Source organism: Hipposideros armiger, unplaced genomic scaffold (genome assembly GCF_001890085.2).
Source record: "Hipposideros armiger isolate ML-2016 unplaced genomic scaffold, ASM189008v1 scaffold_4, whole genome shotgun sequence".
Classification (NCBI taxonomy): Eukaryota; Metazoa; Chordata; class Mammalia; order Chiroptera; family Hipposideridae; genus Hipposideros; species Hipposideros armiger.
In genome coordinates, this window is record NW_017731354.1 from 5530819 (window position 1) to 5536818 (window position 6000).

The 6000-nt window shown below is 53.7% G+C and overlaps 1 protein-coding gene across 1 annotated transcript in view; it reads left to right on the forward strand.

Annotated features, from left to right (window-relative positions):
* Window positions 1-6000, forward strand: part of NKD1 (NKD inhibitor of Wnt signaling pathway 1) — a 74013-nt gene that overhangs the window by 22060 nt on the left and 45953 nt on the right. The gene's annotated exons all lie outside the window — the stretch shown is intronic.

The window sequence follows — 6000 nt, forward strand, 5'->3', positions numbered from 1 at the left end:
ACCACTGCCAACCACACTGGCACCGCGCCAGGTCTGGAGGGTTCTACGCTGAGGGCTGGTCATAGTGGCCTTTACAGGGCTCATGGCAGACCCTCCTGGCCATGCAGGCATCCAGCTGTCAGGGCATGGCTGGGCTGTGCTGGGCATCACCTCCTTAGGGCCGCCTTCAAAGGGAGAGCTGGGAGGAAGGTGGAGGGGGAGAAGGGGCTGCCCACTGACCGCCCGACACAGACCATTGGATTAAAGGTACCTTTCGAGGCTGTGGAAACTGTCAGGGACATGGGCTCTGGCCTGGAGACTACAGACGGCAGCCTCCCAATAACAAGACCAAGTTCCCATCTAAGGTCACAGTTTCAGATACACAGATGCCAAGGCCCTTCCTCCTATGGGAGAAAGTGATAGAGAGAGGCCAGCCAGCAATGCAGATGGGACGAGGACAGGCTGGCTACACAGCCTGGTGGACCTAGGGTGTGTGCACATGGCAACTTTGGCGCTCGGGTGGGTGTCTGGGCAGTTACAGGTGGCCTGGAGACCTGGGTCCCAACTGCTTGATCCCTCCCTTTGTGCTCTAGCTGGGCAGGGGCTCCGGGGGTCTGCTGTGGGACCCTGGGAAGCAGAGAAATCCTCTGCGCGCCAACTAGCCCATCCCTAAATGTGGGTGCTCAGCACCCCAGACACAGCATGGCATTGGGCCTTGAGCATGCTATAGTCAGGCAGAGCTGCATCAAAGCCATTCTCTGCCGAGCCCAGAGAAGGCTGAGGTTAGAAGGGGTGCTGACCTGCCTGTGCAAAAGAGGGTAGGAGAGTGGGTTCTAGAACTGGATGAGTTTGAATGTTGGGCCTGCTACCTACCAGTTATGTGCTCTTATGCAACTTTATCTTTCTGGGTCTCACTCTCTCCGTCTGTACAATGGGACTGCAGTTGAGCCTCCCTCATGGGGTTGGTGTGTGAATTCAGTAAGATTTTGCATGTGAGCCCCTGTGGCCTGGCGTAGATGACGTGCTTAGTAAAACTGCTCTTGTTATGACTCATAATTCCTTCCTTTGAGGTTGCTTCTTATGAGAGACGAGGAGCTAGAGGTCTTTCTGGAATTTCTTCCCCATGGAAAGGTCTTGGTTACTCCTTCCTTCTGGAAATCCTGTCCCCTCACCTTCATTCCCACCCTCTCCCCATCCCTCCATCGTACCCCCTGCACCCTGTCTGGTCACCAGGTAATTCATTAGTTCCTCCAGCTGGAGGGTTGCCATGGAGACCTCCTTATGCTGAAATTGCCCTGTGGGTGGGTGGATGTGCCTGGTTACTCCCCGCAGACCCAGGGGTATGGTCAAGGGCTAAGGGAACAGGGGAGGCTCAGCTTGGAGCCTGGGCAGCCATCCTCCTCTTGAGCTGCCTTGCAGAGCCAGCAAGTGCCTTCGGGGTCAGATCAGAGTTCGGCCTGGTCTCTGCCCCACAGGACCTCCCTTCATGGACTGTCATCTTGGCGTGGGGCCGGGAGAGGTCCCTGTCCTGGAACCTGAGACCCTTAGATGTGTAGCACCCTGGGGGGATGAACACCCGCTCTGAGTCCAGCCTCCGAGCCCTCTCGAGTCTTTCTGGCAGTGGTTGCCGATACTGCCTCTTGTGTATCACAGTAACCTGGGGAACTTGAACAGATAAATAACTTTGGGGTTCAACCGCTGGTGATTCTGACTTAGTAGATGTCTGAGACCCCTTATGGCAATGGGTTCGGCCCAGCTTGAGAGGGGAAGGGCGGTGACCCAAAGAGTACCGATGGGGGAGGGGTGCCCGGCTGTACGAACGACAGCTGTTGACTATCTCTATCCGGGGTGTGGCCCAGGAATCTCTTTTTCACACACACATATACATGTATGTGTATATGTGTGTAATCCATGAGTATATACACACACATAAAGATGGCTAGGGTTCATTTGTGGTCTTCTCTCCTTTTCACAACTTCTGAAGTCGACATTCTCACCCCCATGTTACAGATGGTAAAACCGAGGCTCCGCGTGACAAGGTACCTACTTCCAGGTCACGCGGGTATCGAGGCATGGAACTCAGTATTGGATCCTAACTCAGGGCGGCCTGTGCTCCTCCAGCCTCACCACTGCCTCTCTGGGGACTCAGTTTTCCTGCCTGTCAAATGGGTGTGCTGTGCTCGCCTTGACCACCTCCTGGGTGGACAGCACTTGGAAAGTGGAGCTGGGGTTGGACACTGGTGTGTGTGAGTCACCCCTCCCGACTGAGGGTGAGCTCCCTGAAGTCAGGGCTCGCGGCTGAGGTGTCCTGGGAGGGCCTGTTTGGTTTGGTTGACATTTCCGAGGGATGCTGGGCCTCACTGGTGCTCTGGCTGAGCAGACACAGCCGTCTTCCCCTGGGGACTAAATTTAGGATTCCTCGGCTCTTGGCCGGGCCTCGTCTTGTTTTTGGAAAGTCTCCATTTTGTTCCTCCTGCTGCCGGCAGCCGAAGCTTGGCCGCAGCCAGATGACCATCCTGCCCGGTCCCCACTCACATGCTCTGGCCTGAATTGATCCTGTCGGAGTTAATTAGCAGCCGGCCCTGCAGGCCTGGCCTCCAACAGGCAGGAGGACCTGTGCTTGGGGTGTGCCAGGAGCCAGGGGGTCCCCGCCCCACAGCCTGCCTCCTGCCGCCTCAGGCAGAGGCCCTCTGACGGAGGCGCTGGGGTTTTCTTTGGCACTCGGTGAGCAAATGGCTCCCTCTCCCTTTTCTTCTGAGCCCTGTAAAAATAAAAAGTTAAAAGACCCTCAAGTTTGAACAGTAAAACCAAATACATGAAACCAAGCTGTTTCCATGTGGGGGCCACGGACTGTGAACACCCAAGTTTGAAACTTCCTCTCGTCAGAATTTATGGAAGGCTTGGAAACTTTTCCTTTTCCCTTTAAACATCAGAATTGGCTCAGGGCATTCTTTAAAAGCATAACCCTGGTGGTGCTCACAGCTTGATTTAATACAGCTTGAACACAATAGTAACTTCTGAACCCGTTCTCTTCAGAGAGGGCTGGAAAGTTGTTTCATGATACCAGTAAGTAGGTTTTTTTTCCCCTTTAGCCAAGAAGTATATTCTAAGATTTATTAGATTCTCCACTGCCCTCCTCCTAGTAACCCAGATTTTTGCTCAAAGTAAAGGAAACTTGCTTAGAACAAGTTCTTTAACTAGGGCCTAGAAGATGCGGAGACCAGTCCTGGGAGCAGTGTTGACTCTGAAAGATTCACCAGTGCCCAGGGGCTGGTGGGTAGGCCTGAGGTTCACAGATATCTGCCTCATCGACCAGAATCTCCGGGCCTGGGCCTCAGGAACATCAGCAGGAGGATAACTACATTGGGGAGCTGGGGCTGAGGGATGGTGGGGACATTGGAGAGGAAAATCTCGCAGCTATCCTGTGAAGGGAGTGGGTCTCGGCCTCTGGGGATGAGCTGGTTGACCTGTGTTCCTGGGGAGAGGGCATTTGAAAGGCCAGTGATGGGTGACAGTATCCCCCGGAACTGACTCAGATTCCTCATCGCCTCTGCCTTTTTGGTTTGGGGGCTCCTTCCCGCGACTGTGGGGTTGAGTTTGGTCTTAGGGAGCTTGGGAAGGGAGGTACGTCCTTTCTGGTTTTCCCTCTGGATTTAGCAGAGGCTCAGCTGGTGACCTGCACACGTGTTTTTTTTTGTTTGTTTGGTTTTTTTTAAAGATTTTTTTTTATTGGGGAATTGGGGGGATGGGAACAGGGCTGGGAAATTGGGGGAAGGGGAACAGACAAGTTGCTGTCGTTTTTTGTTCTTCAGTCTAGTTGTGGAAGACGTTGCTTCACTGGCCCAAGTTGGCACCATCATTGCGCTCTTCCTGGGCGAGGCAGATCAGTCGCCGGCTTCTGGACGGCCGCTCACGCTGGCTGCTGGCTACACACGGTAGCCCATGGCAACCCACTGCCACAGGGGCTGCAGCCTAGCCGTCACTGTCGCCAGCGACTCACTGCAGCCCAGCTCCAGGTTGAGCCATTGTTCAGCATCTTAGCTGTGGAGGGCAGTGTCACTGGCCCTCATATGTGGGATCCGAACCGGGGCCCTCTGGCGTCCCAAGCCAGTTCTTAACCATCGCACCACTCGGCCGGCCCCACCCTGCACACGTGTTTTTGATTGTCCCAGCATAAAAAGAAAAAAAGAGTTTTTTAGTTAATTAGTCGCCAACATTTGAAAATGGGACATTTTACATAAAAATCCAGATATGAGAGGATGGAAGATCTGAAAACACCAGGCCTAAGTTTTGGCGTGGCCACCATTGGCTGCACCCGTTAGAGCAGGGCTTCCCAATGGCAGCAGGGGACTTTGGCAGTGTCTGGAGACATTCTTGGTTATCACAACTGGGGGCGCTGCTACTGATATGTGGTGGTTAGAGGCCAGGGGGTGCTGCTAAACATCCTACAGTGCACAGGACAGCCCCCCACATCAGTGGTGCCAAGATAGAGAAAACCTGCTGTGGGAGGTTCTGTGTGGCTGCAGAGCCCTGCAAGCCCACTCCTGGCTTCGGGAAGAGTCGCAGTTCCTGAGATCGGGTACTAGCTTCTTGGCTTATTCTCGCCTTTTGTTCAGAGTTGAGACTGTGCGCGGATTTGCTCTCACCTCTCCCAGCAGATCATTGGCTGGATGGGCAGAGTACACTCGGTAAATAACTTCATTTTTTCCAAAACAAGTTTTCCTAATTTATTCATGATCAAGGTACTAGGCATAATTAAGCACCCAGGGGTCTTAAAGTTGACCTCTATTTGGGGGGTTTTCGGGTGGGCTTCCTGTAGGAGGTGGTGGCTGATCAGACTTAGCAAGAAGAGTTTTTCCTACATTACTTTTGCCTTGAGCTGCCTGCCCTGGAGAGGATTTGTTTTGTTGACCCATTTTTCCTTCTTTCTTCTCTTGTTTTAAAATGTGTAATCCTAGTTGTTGTAGCAAATTAACCTTAATATTCCAGTGGCTTAACACACTAGAATTTTATTTCTCACTCGTGTACCTGTCTAAAACAGGTATCTTGATTGGAAGGTGACTCTCACCCACATGGCGATTTCGTGGCCCAGGCTCCTTCCATCTTTTGCCAGAGCTTCTGAATTCTCTGCTCCCAGCTAGCGAAAGGGGAGTGAGAGAGTGGAAAGACTCTACCCACTTCTTAAGATCCCTGGCTGTGAGATGGCGCGTAGCGGGTATTCACGTGGCCCCGTGATGCAAGGGGTGCTGGGAAATGTAGTTCCGTCTGGGCAGCCGCTTCCCTGTGACGCACAACACGGCGGAAAGGAGAGCGTGTATCTTTGGCGCAGGTATCTACTCTGCCCCGGCCCCAGCTTGAGTCCTTGTGCCTTTTGCAAGGGTTGTTGGTGCCCGGGCCTCCTTTTCTGCCGACTTCCTCAGCTGGCCATGCCTAGCTCCATGTTCCAGAAGCGTCTGCCTTTTTTCACATGTGAGTGGTGTTGCCCCTGGGGGGCTGCTAGTGCTTTGCTGAGAGACCCACACCCAGGTTCCAACTGGAAGCCGTACTGCGGGCATTTCTCACACTGCGCATCTGACTCTGAGAAATGTGCGGGACCAACATCGCTTCCTGAGTGGCTCTGAAATGCCCCGAGGACCTCCTGCAGGCCCGTGGTCCTCCTGGGCAGCTTGGGGGCCAGCCTGGCTGCAGCACCGGGCTGTGCGGTGTCTGGGTCACTGCTTTTGTGATGCTTCCTCTCCTCAGGGGCTGCTTTTGTCTCTGCGAATGCAGCTGCTGCTGTGTCCCTCTGAAGAAGTTACTTTACACCCATGGGCCTCATCTGTAAAAATAAATAAACATCCAAGAAAGCCCCGGTCACATATCACATGGGCCGTTTGTTACAGAGATCTAACAAGCCCATTGCGGACTCCTGCAGACACCATGACAGGTCCCCTTGACGGCCTGGCCTCTCTGGGCCCCGCTGCATGCCAGGCATATGGCTCACCCCTTCCCACATGTGCCAAGGCGAGTCCAAGTATAGGA